Source organism: Sciurus vulgaris (assembly GCF_902686455.1).
Source record: "Sciurus vulgaris genome assembly, chromosome: 16".
In the NCBI taxonomy this organism is placed as follows: Eukaryota; Metazoa; Chordata; class Mammalia; order Rodentia; family Sciuridae; genus Sciurus; species Sciurus vulgaris.
The window spans coordinates 77,428,463-77,455,397 of record NC_136477.1 but is presented as its reverse complement, the minus strand read 5'-3'; the positions used below and the strand labels follow the sequence as shown (position 1 = coordinate 77,455,397).

The 26,935-nt window shown below is 38.2% G+C and overlaps 2 pseudogenes across 2 annotated transcripts; both read left to right on the top strand.

Moving 5' to 3' along the window:
* Positions 1-23,930: 23,930 nt before the first annotated feature.
* LOC306645887 (RNA-binding protein 3-like) lies at positions 23,931-24,412 on the top strand (annotated as a pseudogene). Its single transcript has one exon. The product of its transcript is annotated as an RNA-binding protein 3-like (transcript).
* A 491-nt stretch (positions 24,413-24,903) lies between these two features.
* Positions 24,904-26,654, top strand: LOC306646463 (cold shock domain-containing protein E1-like; annotated as a pseudogene). Its single transcript has one exon. The product of its transcript is annotated as a cold shock domain-containing protein E1-like (transcript).
* Positions 26,655-26,935: the final 281 nt, after the last annotated feature.

Below are 26,935 nucleotides of genomic sequence, written 5' to 3'. Positions count from 1 at the left end.
CCTACCTACACATATCTTGTAGCTCTCAAAACTAACCAAAAATCCCTCCATATTTACCTTCAAGGGTCAAAACTACAAACCAAAAACAACCCCAAAATACACTTCTGAGTGTTCTACCAAAACATCTCACAGTTTCTCTTTACTATCCTCAAATATTTCTCTCACCACCCCTGAGTTTATTCTTGCTACTCATATCAGAGATCTCACTATTCACTGTAGACTGTAGAAGTCCCTCCCTACATAACTGAGATAGCATTTCTACTATTCAAACAGGCCTCCTACAACCCTCATAGTTCCCTCTGCCCACCTAATATAGACCTTCCTACACACCTCTGATAGTACTCTAAACACATATCATAGTGCTATCCCTCTGAATTTTAATTATCCCTCACTACATACCTCAGTTAACCTACATGGGCTATCTCAGAGTCCATCTTACTCATCTCCATAATTCCTAACTTCAGACCATATAGATCCCCCTTCCAAACTTAATGGGACCCTCCCTTCTACATCAACTTGTGATCCTTACTCATCTAATAGCTCTCACTACTCACATCAAAAAACCCTATAAACAAAACTAATTGAGCCCTTTATACTTATCTCAGTGCACCATATCTACACACCTGAGTGAGCCCTCCCAACTCAACTGAAAGGATCTTCACACACACTTCTTGTAGCTCTCTAACACACATCATAGAACCATCCTGCATATCTCATAATGTCCACAAAACATCTCAGAGGCCACATGCTACCAAATTCAGAGACTTCTCTACACACCTCAGTTTAACCTTCAAACACAGCAAAGTGTACCCTCCATACTCAAATCTAGAGCAGTTCCTACACATATCAGAGAAGCCCCTACATAACTCAGTGAGTAAAACCATACTTCTTTGCAAGAAGAAACAGTGTTTGGTTTCAAGCCCTCTATAAATACCTCAAATAGCCTATATACTCACCTCACAGTGGTCTCAATACACACACCTCAGATAACAATTTGACTGTCCACCATGGCCTTCCCTATACAATACTGACTCTTACTCTGAACATAACCCTAACCCTAAACAAAAACCTATGTCCTCCCTACATGCCACAGAGTCCTCCCTGACCCTGAAACTGACCATGTATTGACCCTGACCCTAAACCCTAACCCTATGCCTAATCTAACCCTAACCTCATAGTGCTCTCCCTTCTACACCAGTTTTTTCTCTCTACTCATCTCGCCAAACTCTTACTACTCAACTCAAATGACCCTCCAAACACAGCTCAATGAGTTCTTTCTACAATTTTCAGTGCACACGCCCTGTGCAACTCTGTCAGCCATACTAACTCATTTCAGGGGGCCCTCTCACAAATGAAAAGGAGCCCAAGAACAAGCATCATATATCCCTCTTACACAATTCATACACATTTCCTTACCCAGCTCAGCAGCTGCACACTACCAATCTTAGAGACCCCTCTCTACACATATCATAGTATGCTCCATAAACATCAATGGAAACCATCCTTATATCAAGAGGAGTACCTACTTGTGTAGACAACCACAGGTAGGCATGCATATATACCTTACTGAGTAAAAATTATATTCCTTTACAAGACCTTTGTACTAACTATACTTCTATGCATTGCTCTTTAAACACCTAAGAGAGAATTTCCACTCACCTCAGAAAGCCCTCACTAGACATCTCAGTGAGCTCTTTTCACTCAGCTCAAAGGTCTTTCCTATACACTGCAAGAGCCCTACTTATTCAGTTGTGTGAGCCCTCCATCTCATAGCAAGAAGTCCACTGACAAACCTTATAAATCCCCACTGCACCTTTCAGAATGCTCTCCCTACATACATCAGTGAGACCTTTCTACACAAAGATAACCTGTTTTAACACCCCAGAGAACATTTCCTACATACCAGAAACACATTCCCCTACACATATAAGTAATCCCACACTACTCACATCAAGAGCTCTTCCTACATACCTCAAAGTGCCATCAATACACAGTGGAGGGATGCTTCCTCTACACTGTATTAAGCAATATCCAAACAACACACAAGCCCTCCATATACATCCCAGCAAACCCTCTCTGTAAACACCAGACGGATGTTAATTCAAGTCTCAGAATGCCCATGCTACACACCTCAACCAGTGCTACATACACAACACAGATAGATCTCACTTCCATCCAAAAATGCTCCCTACTCATCTCTGGTACTGCATATACACACCTAAGAGAACCCACATCATTCTCCATTGAAAGTTCTCACATACACTTCAGAGATTTCTTACACTATCCTCAGAAAACCATTCCATCAAAACACAGTGTATTCTCCCTACACATATCAGAGAGATTTCACTATCCATTCCCTCCACAAATGTGTTATCATCTCTAATCAGTCATTAGACCCACTTACACCCCCATAGATTACTTGGCATATCTAATAGAAAACTTCCTACAGACCTGTGAGAGCCCTCATGCACACATCAGAATGCCATCCTTATGATTTAAACGAACCCTCACTATACACCTCAGAGAACCTACACTACAAATCTCAGAGAGTCTTCCCTGCACATCTCAGCAATCTGACCTAGGCCCCCCTTCACACTTCATAAGGTCCTCCCTTCTACATCAGTTTTTCCTCCCTACTTCTCTTACCAAGCTCTCACTACTCAACTAAAAAGGCCCTACAGAAACAACTCACTGAGTCCTCTCTATTAATCTCAGTACGCATTGTTTATACAGCTGAGTGACCCCTCCCAACTCATCTCAGAAGGACCACCCACAAACATGATAGAGACCTCTGACACATGTCAAAAATCTCTTCTATGGACCTTGTAGAAGTTCCTCTAAACAAATCAGAGACTGCAAGCTACCAAACTGAGTTCTCTCTACACACCTCAAAGAAACCTTCATTCACATCAAAGAAAGCCCTTCCTACTTACCTCAAAAGCAGCCTATTCACACCTCAGGCAGACTTCCCTAAAAACCTCAGGAAGTACAAATTAGATTTCTTTAGAAGTCTTTTTTACTAACTACACTTCACTTCAAGTACCTTGTAAATCCCTCAGAAAGCTCATCTACTCACCTCAGAAAGCCCTCAATACTTGCCTAAGGGAGCCCTTTCAATTCACAACAGAGGCCTTCCTTATCCATTCAAAATACTGACCCCAAATCAGAACCCAACCCTAACTCTAACCCTAACATTAAGTCTGCCATACATACCACAGAGAGCCCTTGCTGACATTGACAGTGACCATGATTCTGACCTTGACACATTACTGATCCTAATGTTAACATTAACCTTAACCTCATAGAACCTTCCATTCTACATCAGTGTTTTCTCCTTACTCATGTCACAGAGCCCTCGTGCCTTACCTTAAAAGGTCCACCAAACACTACTCATTAAGGCCTTTCTACAATTCACAGAACACCTTCCCTATGTATATCTGTGAGCCCTCCAAGCTCACCTCAGGAAACCGTCCCACACACCACTAGGAGATCTCAAACACATTTTGAAGAGCTCTCTTACACATGTCATAGTTCCCTCCATCCACAGTCACATACTACCAACCTAAAGCACCTCCCAAATAACCTCAGAGTACCATCCTTAGACATCAAAGAAGCTGGTTTTACTTAACTCAAATGCATTTCCTATGCACTTCAGAGGGACATCTTTACATACCTCAGTTTGTACAAATTAGATTCCTTTGCAAGTCAGTTCTACTAATTAAACTTCTTTGCAAGTGCACTATAAACACCTCAGAGAGTCTATCTACTGATGACAGAATGTCCTCAATATACATCTCATAGAGCCATTTGACTCACAACAGAGTCCTTCCCTATAAATTGCAAATACTGAACCTGACCCTGAGCTTGACAGTAACCCTGATTTAAGCCTAAATTTCAGTTCTTCTTACATACCAGGAAGCTCTCCCTGGCACTGACACTGACCAGGAACCTGAACCTGACCATAAATCATGATCCTAAGCCTAACATAATAGTGCCTTTCCTCATTTATCAGTTTGTTCTCCCTACTCATCTCACAAATCTCTGACAACTCACCTCAAATGGCCCTTGAAAAACAATTCAGTTAGCCCTTTCTACACTTTATAGAGCACCTTCCTGATTCACGTTATTGAACCCTCTCAACTCATCTCAGGGGTGCACTCCCACATGTATAAAGGAGCCCCCTGACACACATAATAGTACCCTGCTTACACAGCTCAGAGTAATCACCCTACAAATCTCAGAGGGCCCTCTGTACACACATTTTAGTTTCTTGCTGACACATCAAACATTACCCTCACTACACATCTGAAGAACTGTCCCTACACATCAAAGAGAGACATCCTTACAGACCTCAGTGAGTACTCACTATGGTTTTTTGGAAGACTTCCCTAATCACCTCAGAGAGTCTGTGTACTCATCTCAAGGAACCCTCATAATATACCATGGAGTGTCATTACAATGATTCAGAGAACCTTTTAAACACACAACAGAGGCCTTCCCATTACAATGCAAATACTGATTTGGATTCTAACACCAACACTGAACTGAACCTTAACCCTCTAACTCTAACTCTATCCCCCTTATTCTAATACTGACTATAAATATAACCCTAATCCAAGCCCTATACTCAAAAACTGACCTTAAACCTAAGAGTAAACCTCCCTTCTCAGCTCAGAATCATCTCCATACAAAAATCACAGAAGCCTCCCTACATATCTGAGTGCCATCCTGACACATTGAAAATGTCCTCACTATATGTCTCAAGAGAAGTACCTATATACTTGAAATAGTCATATCCCTCTACAAACAAGTGAGTACATACAATACTCTTTTTCAAGCCCTTCTAAACACCTGAGTGAACCTTTCTATTAACCTCATAAAACCCTCATTACACTCTTCAGAAATTCCTTTTGACTGGCCTTCCATATACACCAAAAATACCCCTACTTACTTAATTGAGTACTCACATTCATGTTAAGTAGCCCTCCTATGAAACTCATAAAAGCCCTCCTACACCCTGCAGAGACCCCTCCCACAATACCTCATAGAGCCCTCCTTACACAATAAAAGAATCCACATTCACACCTCAGACAAATTTACTATATGACTCAAAAGTACCTCACTATACATCTAAGGATTTCCTCCCTAGTCACAATAAGAACCATTCCTACACATCTCTAAATCCCATCCATACACACCTTATAGACATGCCCTCCACACTTCATTGAGCAAACTCTAAACAACTCAGAAGCCCTCCTTATACACCCCAGAGAATAATCCCTAAAAATGCCAGAGAAATGTTAATTCAAACCTCAGAATGCTCATGCTACACACCTTAGCAAACCCTACCCACACATCTTAGATAGACATCAATATTCACCAAAAACTCTCCCTACTCACCTCCAAGGGCCTTACATACACACCTGAGAGATTTTGACTACTATCCTAAAAGAAATCTTTTACCACAGGGAGTTTTCCCTGCTTATATAAGATGAATCTGTGTATTTACTTCACAGGGCCCTCAATACATAACTGAGATAGCACGTCTGCATGGGCAAAAGCCATTTTTCACATCTCATAGACAGCTTCTGCACACCTAATGCAGACTTCTCTACACACCTCAGGGAGCCCACACAACAAATCTCAGAGAGCCCTTCCTTTCCTACACACCTCACAGTCAACTTTCTACACATCTCAGAAAGCCCTCCACACTCATATCAATCATACTTGCTACACAACAGAGGACCATCCATTCTCACCATAGAAGCCTATACTACACACATCATTTATCAGTCCCTACAGAACTCAGATACCAGTTGCCAAATACTACACACTGCTTCTCTACACTACTTTTACAATTCAGAGGACTCTCTTACACATTTATAGAGCCCTCCTTTCAAACCTGAGTTTGTCCTCCTTTTTCACATCAGAATTCTCCAGTTACTCGCCTTGGAAATACATATCTACACCCCTTAAAGAGTATATAGCTCTCACCAAAGAGGACACTTCCTAAACATCCCATTCAACTATCCTCTCTACAAATCTTAGAGAGGTTTCCATACAAACCTCAGAATACCATTTCATCAAACCTCAAAACTCAAAAAAAATGCTACCTGTGCATCTCAGGTAGCCTGTACTAATCACCAAAAAGCTCTCTCTACTCACTGCCAAAGACCAAAACTACAAAACTCAAGATTTCTCTTGATACTCCATTGAGTGCCCTCCCAAAACCCCTGAGGTTCCCTATACTGTCTTCAAATGATCTTCCCATCCAACTTTAGTATGTTCTCCATACTCAAATCAAAGATATAACACTATCCACTTCACAGGTCCTTCCTACAACACTGAGACAATTCTCCTCAGATGCAAAGCCCTCTTACACCCCACATAGATTCTTCTGCAAACCTACTAGGGACCATCCAACACACCCCTGAAAGACTGCCCTTCACATATCAGTGTGCCATCCCTATGTATTTCAATGAGTCCTCATCAAATGTTTCAGGGTACATACACAACAAAGCTCAGAGAGCCCTCCCTACTCATCTCAGTGAATACTACCTACACACCAAAGAGTTATTCCACTACACACCTCATAATGCCTCCCTTTCTTTATGAATTTGTCCTCCAAATTCATCTTATAGAGCTCTCTCTGCTCAACTCAAATTGTTCTCTTAGCACAACTCACTACAGTACTTTCTACTTATTTCAGTAAACCCTATGTATAGACCTGTGTGAGCCCTCTCATCACCTCACAGTTGGACCACCCACACATGTCTAATAGTCCTCTGACATGTCATAGAGTTTTCCTACACACTTCATAAGTGTACTCTACACAGCTCAAAGACCATGCACTACTAACCTCAAAGAGCCCTCCCTACACACCTTAGAGTATCCTTTATGTGCACAAATAAAAGTACTCTCTAATCACCTCAAAGCAATCTCTACACACCTCAGAGAGACATCCATACATACCTCACTGTATACAAACTGTACTTGTTTCAAAGCCCCTTCTGATAACTATACTTCTTTGCAAGTCCTCTCTAAATACCTCAAATAGCCTATCTAGGCACATCAGAAATCCTTCAATGCACAACTTAGAGAACACTTTTGAGTCACTACATAGGCTTTCTATGTCCACCACAATGACTCTGATCCTGAACCTAACCTTAGACCTAATCCTAACTCTAACCTCAAGGTGTCCCTACATAGAGGGCCCTCCCTGATCATTTTGCTGACCATGATCATTAACTTGACCCTAAACCCTAAACCTAACCACAACCCACACCCTAACCTCATAGTTTTCTCCCTTCTATATCAATTTGCCCTCCCTACTCATCTCTCAGAGATCTCACTTCTTTCCTCAAAAGGCCCTACTAACACAACTCACTGAATGATTCCTACACATCACAAATCATCTTTCCTCTGCACTACTGTATGCCCTCCCAACTCACATCAGTGGCACATCCACACAGTTAAATTGTCCTATGACACACATCATGGAACCCTCCTACACAACTCATAGAGCCCTCTTTACACAGCTCAGAGGCACATGCTACCAACCTCAGAGGGCACTCCCTATACACCAGAGTGTATCCTCATACAAATCAAAGGTAACCCTCCCTAACCACATTAAAAGCAGTCTGTAAACACCTCAGAGAACTATTGCTACACACCTCAGTGAGGCTTGTCTATATACCTCACTGGGTACAAACTATATTCCTTTCCAAGCATTCCCTACTATCTATTTTTCTTGGCAAGGCTTATTTAAACACAACAGAGAGTCTGTCTACCCACCTTAGAAAGCAATTAATACATTTCTCAAAGAGTCTTTTCAACTCATCACTGAGTCATTCTTTATACACTGAAAATACTGCCCATGACCCTTAACATAACCCTAATCCTAATCATAACCATAAACACAAGTCTTCCCTACATACCACAGAATGCTGTCCCTGACCCTGACACTGAGCAAGATATGGATTCTGACCCAAAACTGTAAGCCACACCCTAATTCTAACACAAAATTTATAGTTCTTTCCCTTTTATATCAGTCTGTCCTCCTTACTGATCTCACATTGCTCTCAATACTCACCTCAAAAGGTTGTCTGTAAACAACTTACTGAGGTTTTTCTACTCAGCAAAGAATACCATCCCTATGCACATTTGTGAACCCTTTCAACTCCCTTCAGGGGGCCCCCTCACACACATCTAGTGGCTCTCCTATGACCACCAATGGGTCCTCCCTACACACCTCAGAGAGACCTCCTATGCAATGAAGAGAAGCAAGAAAACCTTTTCCTTCCTATTTAAATCAAGAAAACCTAATTCCTCCCTATTTAAATCAAGAAAACCTAATTCCTCCCTATTTAAATCAAGAACACTTCATACACACATAAAAGTGTCATACATACACACCTTCAGAATGCTACAACACATTTTTGAACAACACCTAAATGATAAAGAAAGCCCTCTTCATACACCCAAAAGAGTACTCCTTAGAGATTCCAGAGAAATGCTAATTCAAACTTCAGAATGCCTTTGCTAAACCCCTTAGTGAACACTACCTAAACATCTCAGATAGACCTCAATACACACCAAAAAGTCCTCCCTAATTACTCACAAGTGTTGTACCTACACAACTCAAAGATCACTTGTGATACTCATTCGGTTGGCCTTCCTAAACAGTATTGATATCGCCTCTAGTATCCTGATTCCTATAATCAAAATCAGAAATAAGTCATTCACAAGGGAAAACTCTAACCACCACACACAAGATGACCAAGGTGATGTGAGTAGGTATGTAGAAGATAATAGAGGATATGGTGGGTCACAGGGAGAAGATAGAGGGCATGGGGAATATGACAAGGATGGAAGTGGTCCTATGACAGAATCAAGTTAACAGGGATTATGGACCAAGACTAGATGCTGATTCAGAATATGATAACTCAGATAACAACACAATCTTTGTGCATGAATGTGGGGAGGGTGTGTCTACAGATTAAGTGGGACAGTCCTTTAAGCAAATAGGTATTATCAAGACAAACAAGAAGACTGGAAAGTCAGTGATATATCTTTACCCAAAGGCACAGGAAACCAAAAGGGGAGGCAACTGTCATTTGATGATCCTCCTTCAGCTAAGGCAGCCATTGGATGGTTTGACAGTAAAGAAGTCCATGACAACATCAATAGTGTCATTTGCCACCAGAAGACCTTAATTTATGAAAGAAGGGGGAAGTGGAGGTGGGCAGTGAGGTCAAAAGTTATAGAGGCCACAGAGGCTTTTAGGGAAGAGGTGGTGTCCCCCAAACTGGGCAATGAATTTGTCCTAAACCATCATGTGGAAATATGAACTTTGCTCAAAGGAATACCTGTAATCAGTGCAATGAACCTAAATCAGAGGATTCTCATTCCTCAGGAGGAGATTTCCAGGTGAGAGGCTACAGTGGAGAGAGAGACTACAGAGGTCATGAGGGCAGAGGTGGAGACTGAGGCAACTATGGTGAAGACAGAAGTTGGGGTGACTATGGTGGAAACAAAAGTGGTGGTGTGATGGCAAAATCAGACCTGGTTGTGGAGTGAAATTACAAAAATATTATGGTAAGCATTCAATGCCTGGAGAAGGGGTCAGTTTTCCTCCTCTCTCTTAGGTTTTCTTCAGGAGTGTCCCTACCTTTTACATTGTCAATAACTGTACTAAGAGTCTGACTGCTCCTTCCTGAAATATAGTAGATGTTTATGAAAAGAGCTGTTTCTTCTTCTCTGTTCTGTGAGCATGCTTTAATTTAGAGACCCTGTACAAGACCTTCAGTTGTATAGATTAGGAATTCTTTTACCAAAAGAGAAAAAAACCCAATGATAGAATGGGTCTAAGATGACATCAAATAACCTAAAAATATTGTGAGAAACTGTGGATCAGGCCTCAGAATTTTGGAGTGCTAATCTCCTCTGGGCCTGCTGCTGTAAAATAAAATTTGGTTTCTCCTAGTTTCCAAGTGCCATCTTGTCATTTCCACAACAGTGGCATTAGCTATGGTGGAGACAGAAGTGGGGGAGGGGCATAGTGGAGACAGAAGTCGGGTTTGTTATTGTGGGGACAGAGGAGGTGACTATGGTGGAGACAGAGAAGGAGGTTATGGCACAGACCAAGGTGGCAATGGAGGAGAACAAAGTTCAGGGGGGCTATGAAGGAGAATGTGGTGGTGGTGGTGGTGGAGGCTATGGTGGAGACTGAACTGGAGGCTACAGAGGAGACAGGAGTGGTATGTGTTATGGAGGAGAACAAGTGGTTACAGAGGAGACCGAGGAGGCTGTGGAGGCAAAAGAGAGAAAGAAATGACTACAGAAATGATGAGCACAACTGATCTTACTGATGATTGTTTTGAATATTTCTTCATCTCTGACATGAACCATGGTGAAATTGTCAGAGTTTTGCTGCTGCTTTTCTCATGCCTTCTTCTGGGGTAGTAAAATTAAGTGACATTTGGATTTTTATTTGGGTGGGAGGGCTGGGACACTTTTTCTTTTAGAAATGTACATTGAAATTTCCCTTTTTAGGACTGTATATTGTGGGTAAATGTACCTTTGATGTATGAGAATTGTGTGTGTTGTATATTATCTGAGGTATATATCTGGCACAAATATTCAGAATGAGGTTGTGGTATGCCTTGTGGAATTCTATTTATATTGTCATACACATGGGGTAAATATTTCTGGTGCTATTTAAATGGATGTCAATGAGAGTGTCTGTGTGTGTATTCTAACAGTATTTACTACCTGTGTAAAGGTGCACATCTCTGAAAGTCATCCTTGAAACAGGATCATCCATCAAAATTCAGAGGAGAAAAATCTATATATGAAAGTATTTTCCCTTCAGGACATGAGGTTTTTAGAGTCCAGTCAACCCTAACACAGTGGAAGCAGTTCACATGTGTGGAGCACTGTGAAGTAATTATGGGAGTATTGAAAACATTGAATCCATTAGTGTGGAAATACAGATAGGGGTATGAGGTAATGGCTGCATAATGCTAATAGAGAATGGAAACAATGGCTTTAGAAAGAAGAGATACTTAATTTAGAGAAAAAGAAAAAGGAGAAATTGAGTCATATTTAGTAGGAATTTGGTAACATGGAAGTATGAGTTTGAGTCTATCACATGAGATGATTTCTGATAAAATTCCCACAAACATATCACACTGTCACTCTCACATCTATAGCTGACTCAGTGTTTATATGGAGGTTCGTGATGGGGAACCTTGTTCTGTTTTTGAAGGCTCATTTCCTATTTGTCTCCCTCTGCTCTGAATCCCTGCTCTGTATTGGTAAGGAATATGATATGAGCAAGGGTTGAGCATGTAGGTCAGCCACAACTCTTGCTCCAGCTTAGATCCCACCTGGGCAACTGTCTCACTATGGTCATAAATGGGAATTAGGTTGCTCACTGAGGGCACATAGATGAAGTAAACTGAGGCAGAAAAACTGTCTCCTGCTGCCTGAATACAGCTGGAGCACAATACATGGCTCAGGAGCAACTTTGTGAGACTTCTGGATTTCTAAAGAAACAACAACAGCAGAGACAAAAACAAATAATTGATACAAGGATTTATCAGGTCTCTGTACAATAAAACACATATTTGATTCTTGGATATTTTGTTTAGGCATTTTTACTAGTCATGAAGATTACTCTTTCATTTATTTCTTTGCTCCTTAAGGTAATTTTTCATTTAAAATTTCAAAATAAAAGTACAAAGCAGTTATTATAATTGTGTGTGTCTCTATGTGTTTGTGTATATGTGTGTGTGTGTGTGTGTGTGTGTGTGTGTTGAATATCACTGGAATAGGATTACTTATCACTCATACCTATAATATTTTATTCATTCACTCTAGACAGGATAGTATCATTGTTAGCTCAATTTCCTCTTGAGAAGTAAAAATTAAGGAAACAGAGTATAAATTTATGAAGAAATATTTACCTTGTCATATATATATATAATTTATATATATGTGTGTGTATGTATGTACATATATGAACACAGATAAATACACATATCTATGGAGAGACAGTGAGAGATGTATCTGAAAACATGGATAGATGATAGCTAGCTAAATATTAGAATTATCTAAGGATCTGCTAGGAACTTCACATAGTGCTCATCTACCAGAGTCAAAGAAGTTGTTTTCAGAGTCAGTGTCCTCTACTGTCTCTATGTGTTCTTGAGCCGACATAGACACTCCATATTATGTATTGTATCTATCTGAATATGAGATTATTGAAAAAGTGAGACTCAAATGTGCCATCTTATTGACTTCAACAATCATCCAAATATTCCATGTACAATAACATACATGGCACTTGTCCTCATGAGAAGTATGATTTAAATGCTTGTCAACATTCAAAACCTAGGTATACAAAAATATTTTCTGGGATGATGTAACTGGGTGGGACTGGATTCTCCATAATTGTCATTGGTAGTCTTGTGTCATGCATGAGCAGCTCATACACTTTGGTAGAGTTGTGCAAGTGCTTTGTTTTGTTCATCCTGGTTTGCTATAATAAAGTTCTCAAAGACTGAAGATGCAGAAAACAACAAATTGACATACCTTTCCTGATTTCATTGTCTTCCATATATCTACTCCATGGCTTCTGTTGCCAGAAATCTGCAGGAGCAGAGCCTTGTGAGAAGTGGAGAGTTCTAAGTTTGAGTAGGAGATTCCATTGGGATCTCTAACAATGGCTCCAGAATGCACCTCCAACAGTAGTCAGAGTTCCCCTTTGGGGTACCTACTTACTCACAGCTTGGTCTGGCCTGTGGTGATCATTCTCAGTGTCCCTCATCTACACAGGATTCAAAGCTTGCCCTTTCTAATTATCAAACTCAGAGAATATCATGGAAAATTTCTAATATAAGGGCATATTCTGAGTGTTTTTTTTTTTTTTTCTTGTATATTTTGGGAACTATTGAGTCAAATATACCTGTGTCACAGATTTCAAATATACAACAAAATCACTAAAGATTTTCTCACTTTCTTTTTGACTTTATTTTCAGAAGGATGTGGCATATCTTTCAATGCAAAATTTTATAAAATGGCAATTGAAAAGCAGAATGTTTTCATCTCTGAAATTCTAGTTACTGCATATTTCAAGGCTACAGACCAATCATGCAAGGAATTATGGGGTTTTTTCATTCATTCATAAATGACAAATAACTTTTAGGATGATCTTACTCATTTTCAAAACCACTGATTAGTTTGTAAGTATTTGTGAATAGTATTTTGACTATGTTTTATATCCTCAGAATATTTAATCATATATTTGTGATACCCCTTCAAAATGGTGGAATAACATATTGTACTACAACTTATATTTTGTTGTATTCGAATGATCTACCTTTTAGCTACATGCTTTGTAATTTTAGATTGCTAACTCATATTATGTTTGTGTGTGTGTACCAGTGATTAAATTCAGAGGCACTCGACCACTAAGCCTCATAGCCAGTCCTATGTTGTATTTTATTTAGAAACCAAGTCTCATTGAGTTGCTTAGCACCTCACTTTTTGTGGAGGTTGGCTTTGAACTCATAATCCTCCTATCTCAGCCTTCCAAACTGCTGGGATTACAGGCATGTGCCACCATGCCCTGCTGCTAACTCATGTTTGACAAGTTATTGCCTATTAGATTGTTCAAAGTATTGTTAAATGTCCATTATCAGTTTCTTCAAATTCTTACACAAGAGGCATTACTGGGTTACTATTAAGCATGGTTTAATTTTCCTTGTTTTTTGCTTTTAGTTCTGACTTTCAATACAATTTGATGAGACTGTTCTTATGAATTCACCTATTCTTCCTTCCCATATGACGATTTTATTCAAAGAACATAAACACAGAATGTCTTCCCTTCCTGCCACAATAAAAAGATATTTTTTATGAGATTCTGTTGATGTCACAGAAACTGAAATCCAGAATCTCCACAAAGGAGAGAGGAGTTGAAAATTAGGACTGGGCCCAAAGTACATCTTTCTTTCAGAGACTGAGCAGACATGCTCAGCTGAATTTCTTCAGTTATATTCAGATTCCTACTCTCCTGTTATACTTAGCATTTCTCTTCTTTTCACATTTCTGCCATGAGAGAGAGAGAGAGAGAGAGAGAGAGAGAGAGAGAGAGAGAGAGAGAGAGACTCTATATGCAGAGATTGGAATCAGAAGATAAATTACCTGAGTGAGAGAATAAACAGTTTTCCTCTAGGACTGATGCTTTCTCCTCCAAAGAGTACACAGGATATGGATAGTACATGTATAACATTGAAGCTCCAAGAAAGGGGAAGAGAAATCATGGTATTGTAGTAGGAGTTCATTGACATTTTCACATCAATTTTTTTCTGAACATTATGTGTCAATCCCACACCAAAATTATTTATTTTGTCCTGTACAATTTCCCCTCATTTGAACAAGAAGTTGGTATGTTTAAATACTCTGCTCTTTCACCTAGATTCTGCCCTCATCACCCTTCAAAATTACTGAACTTAGTTAAGATCTTTTCTAATGTTCCCCTGTATTTTCACATTTTCATTCTCTCCATCTCATATCCTAGAGATATACTACCTGAAATCCAATATTTGGCAAAATTTTGTTTTCAAAATCATTAAATATGTATGATCTTATGTCACCCCCCTGTTTAAAATATTAACCAAGCATACCACCTAGTATTTATCTGTACAGGATTACCAAGATCTATCATGAATGTTTCAGGCATATATATTTTGAACACATAGCAGTCCAATAGTTTGTGGTGAATGAGTGCCTGGTGTAAATACGTTCATGGCATGTTGATTAAAATTGGGTCAGGGTTAATATTGACAGAGTGATTAAAATATGAATATGAAAGTTTTCTTTGAAAAGACATGTCTACTTTGCCCCCCCCATTAGGGACTGTCAAATTTCTGCATAAATTAATACTGTGTTGTACACTTTTATGTGGTTTAATTTTTCAAGTAATGAATAAAAATATTATTTTCAAGACTAAATCAATGAGTACATATTGAAATCTAAGGAAACAAAGAATATGACAATGTAAAAATCAATGTGCATAACCAAATCATGTGGGTTTTCAAAACACAGGATTATGTGTAACACATGAAGCATTTATTGCTCTTTTTGTATCATATGCAGTGATGGGAATGAACAAACTAGAGACATTTGAAACATGGGTGACATTTTCACATATGATGGGTGAAAGGAACCAGGCAAAAAGTATATGCTATATTTCTCTATGCACAAAAGTTTTAAAAAGCCCATGAATTTAGGGTCATTGTGAAATCAAAGTGGTTGTGTCTGGTTTTAAGATAGAAACAAAAGCTAAGCATAATTTATGGGCATATGATGGTTTGGGAAATGAGAGGTGAGGGTGGGAAGTGAAATTGGTCTATGAAGAAATAATGTTAGCATCTAATATATGAAAATACATAGGTGTTTTTTATTCTTAAACTGTGTCAAGTTGAGATCTTGAGGATCCTACCAGTGATACCGCTGTTTACCAGTGATGAGTTCTGCTTCCTCAGATGTTGAAGTATAACTCAGAGAAACACACCAAGGCAAGCATATTAAGCAGGTTTTATTTAAATGTAATAATATAGACTTCTCCCCAAAGGGAGAAGGGGCCTATGGCTGATGCTCTAGAATCCCAAAAAGTGAGCATGCCCTACATCTTTTATAGGTTAAGGTCTCCTTTGCTCTGTTCTCTCCCCCCTTATCTCTCCTTCCTGCCTACATGACTAGGCCCAGGAGTTGCAGGTGACATAGCAGAACAGGTGAGCATCAGATGGCAGGGGGAGGGCCAATGTGATTCAGTCAGGTAAGGGCCCAGAGGGCATTAATCAGCAGTTCCTTGCCTGTAGTACTTGACCAGAACAGGTAAATTTGGTAATCAATGGGCTCCAGGGATCCTTGACATTCCATTGTCCCAGGGGCAGTGTCCATTTAACAGAGGCAGATAGTTTTCATGGCCTCCATTTCCTCTACTTAACCCAATCCCCTATTTCTACACTAATGGTCTGTTGTTCCCAATTCTGATTTCATCAGTATGTGTCTGTTGGAAGATGTTAGTAATTTCACATTCTTCTGACAGTTCAACATGCTCTCTGCTGGCTTTTGCTGGCATATTGATCATAGTTGGTCATATATGTATTAGGTAATATGCTTTTCCCTTCAGTTCACCTGTTGTACATCTACCAAAACAACTTTGCATAAATTTATCTTGCCCAAGAAAATAAATACAAGTAGGAAATGGCGTTCTTGTTTGAAGCTCATGTGTATTGATCTATCCTTAAGCACATAGTAAAAGTCTATTCTGTGACTATTGCAATAAACACATGATTTCCCTTCTGGTCTATACCACTAAATTTTTTAAATGTAGTACAATATTTATTGTGTCCATGCATGATCTGATCTGGATGACTGTAATTTGTACAATGTGTAATATGTTTATGGAGTAGAGACTGTAGGCTATATCCCTTCAACCTGGGCATACCAGTGTGTTATAGTTATCAAAATTCCTCACAGCCAGCTCTGATCATTTGTTAAACTTTCTAAAATTAAAAATGATTTAAAGTGAAAAGTGCCACTGCCGGGCACAGCCACACAAAACTCCACACTTCTCCATGCTCTTTCCTTTTTGTTTTCTAGGATATTGATAAGCCAAAGTTGCTTAGAAAACTCTGTGCTCAAGATGACAAAGTTTTCTTCCATCATGCTCTGTGAATTGTGAATTAGACCACAGAGGGGACTTACCATTTTTGCCTGCACCAGTGTTCTGAAATCTTATCTGAGAAGGAAATTCCTCAGGAAGTTGTTATTACCTGGGCTACTACTATGTTGTCAGGATGTAAATTTTTTTGAGAGGCAAATAATCTCACTTGGTACAGACTAAATGTATCCATTTATATTAGGGCAAATGTAAATATGTATCTTCCCCTAACCTATTGATGTGTTTGATGTTTATGTATCCACATAAATATGAAGAGATAAATGTGCTTGACATGTCTCAGTTTATACTCAGTAAGATATTGAATATGCGTGGATTTTATTGAAGGTGCCTGAAGAAAACATGCTTATCCAGGCCTCTTCATGTGACCATTAGGAAACATGAAAGATGCAAATGTTATTGAAAATATCAGGTTATATTCATAAATTTTGTTGGAAGTATCAGATTGTCCTCTGAGATATTAATCACAATTAAAAATGTTGTGTTTGGCTCCAATTCATCTCTTACCTCATGTAATAATGTTCTCTCCCATAGGAGTAATTTGTTTACAGTTAATCTGTATATTGATAACCACTATCTCATTTCTCATAAAGAGCCAAATATTATTTCAATTTACACTGTTAAGAAGTATGTGTATGAGTGTGTGTATGTGTGTGTATCTTTTTCTCTTTATAGTTCACAAAGGATACCCAGGTTTCTATCTTTGAGTTTGAAGCAAGGCAGTTTTTTTTTTTATTCCTGAGTACATAATTTCTGTGTGACTTCATATGCATCCCTTTACAATCAGTTTTAAAATATTTAATATTTTTCAATATTTTTCTCATTTCTAGGAGCCAATTTCAACTTCATTTTCTAAAAAGTTATATTGTTTCTTTTTAGCATATATTGAGAATAAAACCTGTATTAATATAACTGGATATGCAGATAATATTTCTTTTTCTAATTCAAAGGATAGAAATCCTACTTTCTTTCTGTTTGAAGAGCAGTTGATGGTTATCTAAACCTAGAGAATATGCCAACACATACCATTGACATCTTTGTAAACTGAGGGGTGAAGGTATTATTCCAATGCTTCCTATTTTGTTTTTCTCTTATGGTATAACTCTTTAGATGGTTACTCAGATCAAGTAATTTTCTCTCAGAAGCTTAACTCTCCAAAAGTTAGTTGATAATCAAGAACAAAATTCCTACCTGAAGAAACAAAATATAAAATGGAGCAAGGATATCTGTTCACTAGATCACTGTCATGAGCAGTGCTCAGGACAAACATTAGGTTTTTATGGGGCAGCTATCACTAAGGTCTCAGTAAATATTATGACCAATTGATGACATCACAGTCCAGGGACCCAGTCAGTCTTCATGGTACTGCAGCATTGCTAAAGTCCAACATCTGAGGTGATTCCTTTATAGAGAGTATATTTTATCATTAACTTGAATTTTCATTCTTGAAATTGATAGCAAAATTAGAGATGGTATGGATTAAACAAAGAAAATTCTTCTGAGTATCTATGAACGCTGCATTACTCAATCTCCCCAATGGTAATACAGTTATACCACAGAGGGTCAGACTCAACAACATACTTGTCTCATACAAAATAAAGATTATATATCATAAGCAGCATTGACAGCATACAGAAACCTACATGAGATGCATGTTGGAAAGTGGGTGGGCTGGGGAGATAGCTCAGTCGGTAGAGTGCTTGCCTTGCAAGTCCAAAGCCCTGGGTTTGATCCCAAGCACCACAAAAAAAAGAAAGAAAAGTGGGTCTGGGTCTGAGGGCCTTTCTCATTCATCCAAAAACACCTAACAGTTATTAAATATCCCTGCTTCTGACAATAGACTCATGTAACTTCACAGCCAGAATACGTCTCCTGTCCTCTTCCTCACAATTTCCACATTGGCACATTCACCATATCTGGGCTTTCTAAGAATTGCTGTTCTCATCAAGCCCATATTTTTCACACCACTTAATTATATTCTTTAGCCCAATTTGACTTTGAAAAACATGCAGATTCTATACAGAGTTTGAGCTCTGATAAAATCTTTTTACTCCCACCCACTTTGCAATGCACTTTGTCTTTGAGGGTCCATATGTTTTTATGATTATTTTTCTTTTGTTTTGGTACAAAGGATGGAACCCATTGATGCTTAACCTCTGAGCCACCACCCCCACCATTTTCATTTTTTTGAGTAGGATCTTGCTAAGTTGCTTAGGGTCTTGCTACATTGCAGATGCTGGCTTTGAACTTGCAATACTCCTGCCTCACACTCCTGAATTCTGAGATTACAGGTGCATTCCACCATGCCCAACACCATTACTCTTAATAATTATCATAGCTTAGTCTCCTTTGTTCTTTATACATACATTGGCTCATTACTCTGGGTGCTCTCCTAAGTACCATGACCACTGAATAGAAGGCACATTTATTGATAAAATTTTCACATTTTAAGCTAATTTAAAATGTAAAATACAACACAGTTACTATCTTGCATATATCAAATTGGTAAAAATGGGAGGTCAAAACTATACAAAATGATTATCTGGATACAAACTCATGAGGAATCTTCATGAAATGAAATATTGATTTAGGTGCCATATTGAAGAATGAGGCTATGTTTCATAAAAGTAGACATTCAAATAACCTACTACTTTATAATCTCACTGTATAAAGAACATTTACAAGAATGGTGTCCCTAGAATTTCATTTTCTATTTTGGTCATGTATTTTAAGGCTCCAAATGAAAATTATTAATAGACAAATATTGGTGGGTGATGGTTGTTTAATTCATTTCCAAAAGCAGAGGTCAAGCAGAGCAAAGTATGCCATGTGGAGGAGCATCAGGAGAGTACCAGTGATCAGGGATCAAAAAGAAAATATTACTCAATGAAATAATTGCAAGAGTTTAATGAACATTCTACTAGTCAATACTTATATTGAGTATTAATAACTCAATAATCTATCAAATTTTAACATGACAAAAATTTTAATGTACCTCAGAATAAATGTCTCACATAGGCCTAGATCCATGGAAAAGGTTTACTTCTCATGTATTCTGTTCCTACTGTCTCCATAAAAAGTTACCAAATTACATCACTTATAGATGTGTTCTTTTTGTTCTAGTTCTTGAGATAAAAAATCCACTAAGAGCTTTGAGGCATAAAATCAAGAATTCACCATGGCTGCCCCTGGCACTAGGTTCAATTTGAGGACATTTCCTCACCCCCACACAAGTTTCAAAACCACCTGAAATCCTTAGCTCTTGTTCGTTTTCTTCATCTTCAACAGACATCAGCCCAGCAACTGCTTCCATGGTCACAGGTACACCCTGACTACTCTCCTATCTGCCTCTCACAGAAGACAGTGTGTTCACCTTAACTGCATTGATAATCCAGGAAAATCTTCCCATTGAGACTACTTGATTTCATCTCATCTGTAAATTCTTTTTTGCCATGCAAAGTCACATTATATAGGTTCCACTAATTAAGAGAGTTGCAGTTGGAGAAAGATTGAAGGAACACTGGGTTCTTTCCTCATCCTGCTAGACAGAAATAAGACCATAGAGTTTTAGAGTTAACTCACCTATACTAAAATATAGTAATATGTAATATGATACTGGAAATTTTAAATTGAGAAAAGGTTGGAATTAAAGGACAGTAATGACATAAATTTAATGAATAAGACAAAGCATTATAAAAAATCACTTGAAAAAAAGCCAGGGCCTAGCAGCCCTAGCAGGGCTCAGGGGTCCTAAGTGGATGGGAGGTGTTGGCATGGTGGAGAAACAGCACACAGAGACACCAAGTGTTCTGAGACTGAATCTGTCTTTATTTTGTCTGCTAGCCTTTTTATAGATATTTTTCTTTAGTAATGATTATATCATATTATGGTTAGTTTAAAATAAAAAAAAACTTCAAAAGTACAATCTATATTTCTTCTCAAAGTACACATTATCTCTGTATGACAGTCCAGACCAAAACAACTTTATTTCCTAGCTAGATTAAAACAAACTTGTCTCCCCACTAAACTAAATCAACCTTGTATCCCAGATAAACTGAGGGCACCATGATCTGAAAGCCTTCAAACTTCAGAAGGAACATGTCACTAGATTTTCTGAGAAACAACCCCCAACATGAACTCCAGTGTTTAACAGAGAAAGGTTTTTACTATTTTTAAAGGGCAAAGAAATCAACTTATACTTAATATTTAGTCTATTCTATTTTATTTAATTGCAGACATAATCTTATTCTTATTCTCAAAGAATTATACTAAACATAGGAAAAGCACAAATTATATTTATAACTAACCGAAATGTTTTTATTATGTAAAATATCTCTAGAATCAACTTTTAAAACTAGGAAAGCAACAAAGGGTAAACACTGTATCCAAACTCAGAGGAATGCCTCTTTACCCATCTATTATTACACTAAAGCAATCACAGGCACCTGTAAACTCAAGCACAGTTATGATAGTTATTTTCATATATTTTAGGTATGTATTACTGCTAAATTTCCATTGTGCACTATTTTGTGTCCCAATACAGTAAAACCCTCCCAATGCTCCTCCAGTAAGTTTCTAATGATATATTGATTATTAATATTAAAAAGTAATTACACATGGAGACATGCCATGCCTATGGACCCCAAAAGGGGGGATGATCAACAGAACCTTGTCAAGTGTTGAGTTCCCTATTCCAACAGAACTGTGTCAAGTGTCAGATCCTCTACTCCAACAGAGCCATGTCAAATCTCAGAGAGGCAGGAAATAGATGCAGCAAAAAAAAAAAAAAAATCCAAAATGAATAAAATGGCAATTGCAAAAATATTTCATGGTATAAATTTCAGGCAGACAGATTTAATAAAGAAGAACTCCACATGTATGACTAAAAAAAAAAAAAAAAAAAAAACCAGTTAAAACAGTAGAAGAAATCCAAGATGAGATGACAAGTCAATATTGTTATAAAAGAATTTGGGGTATTGTATCTCTGAAAATTAGAGATACTAAACACATTTATAACAGAATAACCTAATAAATATCTAAAAGATAGAGAAGGCAGCATAAAATTTCATATTTGGTAAAGAAATTTTGATAAAGTAGGGCAAAGAAAAACAATAGAATTATCCCAAATAAAATTTATTCTTTTGTGAAGTATCTTTTTTATTCTTCTATTCAGTTTCTTAATCCATTTATTTTTAGGTTATTTTGTTTTTCTGGTATTAATTTTTTTGAATCTTTCTATACCTGGAGATTAATTCTCTATCTGAGGTGAATGTGATAAAGTTTTTCTGCAATTTATTAGACTCTCTCTTGTTTTATCCAGTGTTTCAATTGATGAGAAGAAGCTTTTTAGTTTGAATCCATTTTATGTATTGAGTCCTGATTTTACTTCTTATACTTTAGGAGTCTTGTTAAGGAAATCAGGTACTAAGTGAACATGGTGAAGATTTGGGCCTTTTTTTTTTTTTTCTTCTATTAGGTCTCTGGTCTAGTGCCTAAGTCTGTGTTCCACATTGAGTTGAGTGTTGTGCAGGGTGAGAGATAAGGGTTTAAATTCATTTTGCTACATGTGGATTTCCAATTTACCCAGCACCAGTTACTGAATAGGATATCCTTTCTCCAGTGAATGTTTTTGGCACCTTTGTCAACATCTTCAGCAATTATATTATTAGAAATCAAAACTGCTCAAAGATTTCATCTCACCCCATTCAGAATGACTATTATCAAGAATATAAACATCAATAACTGTATTGATTTAAGGAAAAAAGTAAACTCGTACATTGTTGGTGGGAATGCAAATTGCTGCAACCATTATGGAAAGAAGTATGGAGATTCCTCAGTAAACTTGTAATGGAAACAATATTTGACCCAGCTGTCCCAATGTTCAGTTTATACCCAAAGGACTTAAAATCAGTATATTAAAGTGACACAGCCACATCAATGTTCATAGCAGCTCAATTCACAACAGCTAAACTATGGAACCTAACTATGTGCCCTTCAACAGTTGAATGGATCAATGGTATATATGAGTGCCCTTCAACAGTTGAATGGATCAATGGTATATATGATATATATATATATATCATATATACCATCATATATATATATGTGTATATATATATATATATATGATGGAATATTACTCATCCTTAAAGTAAAATGAAATCATGGCATTTGCCAGTGAATCAGTGGAGCTGGAGAATATCATAATAATTGAAATAAACCAATTCCCAAAACACAAAAGCTGAATTCTTTTTCTCTGTTATACTGATGTTAATTCACAATGTGGGAGACAGGGAAGAGTAGAGTTACTTTAGATTAGGTAGAGGGGATTGAAGGGAGGGGAGAGGTTTGGGGACAGGAATGATAGTAGAATTAAAGAGACATTATTATTTTGTGTACATATATAGCTATACAGCTGGAGAGATTTTCCATCATGTATTACCAGAAGAATGAGACATTATACTCCATTATATATTTTGTATCAAAGTGCATTCTGCTGCTACGTAATACTAATTTAGACAAATAAACAAATTGAAAATAAAACTTATTTAAAAAGAGAATTCAGATAATGCAACAAAGCAATAACTACAGCTTCTGACAGAAATAGATTAACAACTTTAGTGTGTAATGTAGTGAACACAAAAATAAATGGAAATGTCATTAAAGAAGGTGCCCAACTTTCAGTGCTTATAAGACAGAAGAACCTTGAACAGAATCAAATTTTAATACGGATTCATGTGGGATAGGGTGGAAACTGGTTCATCCAATTACATTATAAAATTTTCTATGAATAATGTTCTTCCCCCAGGTCATTGCTAACTCTTGAACTTGTTGGAAAAAAAAATGAACCAGGTCTATCCCTGTGGCCAGGGACTGCAGCTACAGTCTCTTCTTCTATCCTGTTCTGTCTCACCAGGGCCTCCAGCTCTGTCTCAACCACTGTGTTTTATCCAGTGATGTCTCTCACCTCTATGCTTTTGCCTTATCTGTTCTTCCTGTCTTAACAGTGCATATAACATCCCAGGATCAATTATTTTTGTGATGAGTTCATTGCATATGATTGTTCAATTTAAAACTATTTCTGGATTCTTCCCATGGAGCAGCCTCCCTATTCTCCTTGCTCTTCAGAGCCTCCTGTCTGTCTACTTTTTAATTTCTAGGATTTAAATTCACTGCCATGTCTTCTGAAGAAGAGATGCTCTTGGTGGGAGGGCTCAACTTCAATACTGATAAGCAGGTCTTGGAAAATCACTTCAGCAGCTTTGGGCCTATTTCTGAAGTGGTTGTTGTCAAGGGCCAGGAGACTCATCGACCCCGGGGTTTTGTTTCACTAACTTCACCAACCCAGAACATGCCTCAGATGCCATGAAAGCCAAGAATGGAGAGTCCCTGGATGGTCATCAGATCCATGTGGAGCATGCAGGCAAGTCTGGCCGGGCACCAGAGGGGATGCCTTTGGGGCCCATGGACATGGTCACAGATAGAGTTGGTGGGAACCAGGGCTATTGGTGTGGCCGGTATGACAATTGACCTGGAGGATATGGATATGGATATGGATGATCCCGAGACTATAGTGGCAGAAGTCAGGGTGGCTATGACTGTTACTCAGGAGGAGATTACGGAGACAATTATGACAACTGACTTGAGGCATGCACACATAAAGTACATACACAAGAAATAGCACTTCTGATCCAGGATCATTCCTCCAAATCACTGTATTTATAAAGACTGTTGGAGCTCTGCTGAAACATCTGTTTTAGTACATCAACTTCTATTTTTTTGAAATGAGTTCTCAAGATTGCTTGTTAAAAGACCTTTTAAAAGAGCTCCATGTACATTTTTTTTTCTCATTTAAAGACAAATTCTCAGACATTTGTTGATTCATAGGTATTTTTCCTTTTACCAGGTTTTTAGTTTGGTCTCTCAGGATTATTGCTTCTGGCAAAAGAAAAATTTGGCCAGACTTAATTTTATAAGCATTAAAGTTGGGGATATTCTTAAAAACCTATACACAATGTTTATCATCATTAGAGAAAAATTTCCAAATGTACCTTTAACAAGCTGTGTCAATAACGTGATACTTTTTCTTAAAATTCAAGATCACCACCCCAATTATACAGACAAGCTTCTTAAAAATGTTTGTGATGGCGGTGCTGGAGAGGGGGCGTTGAGCTGTTGGGTATGAAGTGTAACAGAACAGACTTTACCACCTGAAACTGCTGCTTCAAGTTCAGATCAGGCAAGGAACAAACCTTGTAACAACCAACAAGACCAAAGAAGAGTACGCTTAAGTTGAAGACACAACACTTGATCTGAAACAAGAAGTTTGTGCCTACTCAACAGCTTTGAAAGAGCACTTCCCAACGCTGCTAGTAGTCTTTGTTTTCTTCAGTGCTGTACTGTGAGATTGCCCGGTGCAGCAGCAGTTGTATTCTTTATTAGCTTGGTAGATCATTTTCTCTTGCTCTTTTTTTTAATACTAGCAACTTTCATCCTTTGAAACGTGTGCTGAAAAAGAAGAATCAGCAAATACTACTGAAAGTGCAATATTTGATTATCACTGCGAGATGAGCTTTGATCCAAACCTTCTCCACAACAATGGACACAATGGGTACCCCAATGGTACTTCAGCAGCACTGCGCGAAACTGGGGTTATTGAAAAACTGTTAACCTCTTATGGATTTATTCAGTGTTCAGAACGTCAAGCTAGACTTTTCTTCCACTGTTCACAATATAATAGCAACCTGCAGGACTTAAAAGTAGGAGATGATGTTGAATTCGAAGTATCATCTGACCGGCGGACTGGGAAACCCATTGCTATTAAATTGGTGAAGATTAAACCAGAAATCCACCCTGAAGAACGAATGAATGGACAAGTTGTGTGCGCTGTTCCTCATGACTTAGAGAGTACATCTCCAGCTGCCCCGGGTCAGAGTCCAACAGGGAGTGTATGCTACGAACATAATGGGGAAGTGTTTTATCTGACATACACCCTTGAAGATGTTGAAGGGTATGTTCAGCTGGAAACCAGAGATAAAATAAATTTTGTAATTGATAACAATAAACATACTGGTGCTGTAAGTGCTCGTAACATTATGCTGTTGAAAAAGAAGCAAGCCCGCTGTCAGGGAGTAGTTTGTGCCGTGAAGGAGGCGTTTGGCTTTATTGAAAGAGGTGATGTTGTAAAAGAGATATTCTTTCAGTATAGTGAATTTAAAGGTGACCTAGAAACCTTACAGCCTGGAGATGATGTGGAATTCACAATCAAGGACAGAAATGGTAAAGAAGTTGCAACAGATGTCAGACTTTTGCCTCAAGGAACAGTCATTTTTGAAGATATCAGCATTGAACATTTTAAAGGAACTGTAACCAAAGTTACAGTTTTACAAAAGTACCCAGTAAAAACCAGAATGACCCATTGCCAGGACGAATCAAAGTTGACTTTGTGATTCCTAAAGAACTTCCCTTTGGAGACAAAGATACAAAATCCAAGGTGACCCTATTGGAAGGTGACCATGTTAGGTTTAATATTTCAACAGACCGACGTGACAAATTAGAACGAGCAACTAACATAGAAGTTCTATCAAATACATTTCAGTTCACTAATTAAGCCAGAGAAATGGGTGTGATTGCTGCCATGAAAGATGGTTTTGGTTTCATCAAGTGCGTGGATCATGATGCTCGTATGTTCTTCCACTTCAGTGAAATTCTGGATGGGAACCAGCTCCATATTGCAGATGAAGTAGAGTTTACTGTGGTTCCTGATATGCTCTCTGCCCAAAGAAATCATGCTATTAGGATTAAAAAACTTCCCAAGGGCACAGTTTCATTCCATTCCCATTCAGATCATCGTTTCCTGGGCACTGTAGAGAAAGAAGCCACTTTTTCCAATCCTAGCTAATATCTTTGGTTTTTCCCTCATTTCCCCTTCACTTTAGCTTTCTCAAAAAAAAATAAAATAAACATTTAGAGCTAGGTACTTGATACTTTCTATTTTGGATTCTTTGAATGCAGTATTCCAAGTCCTTCTTGCATGTCAAAGAAGAAAATTTATCTTAAAAACATGATTTCTAGAAGGGGTTACAAGATGGCAGACTAGAGGGTGACTGCATCTCCTGGCACCCCAGAACTCAGGATTCAAGAAGGGGAGGTATTGAGAGACTCAGACAAACTCAGAGACAC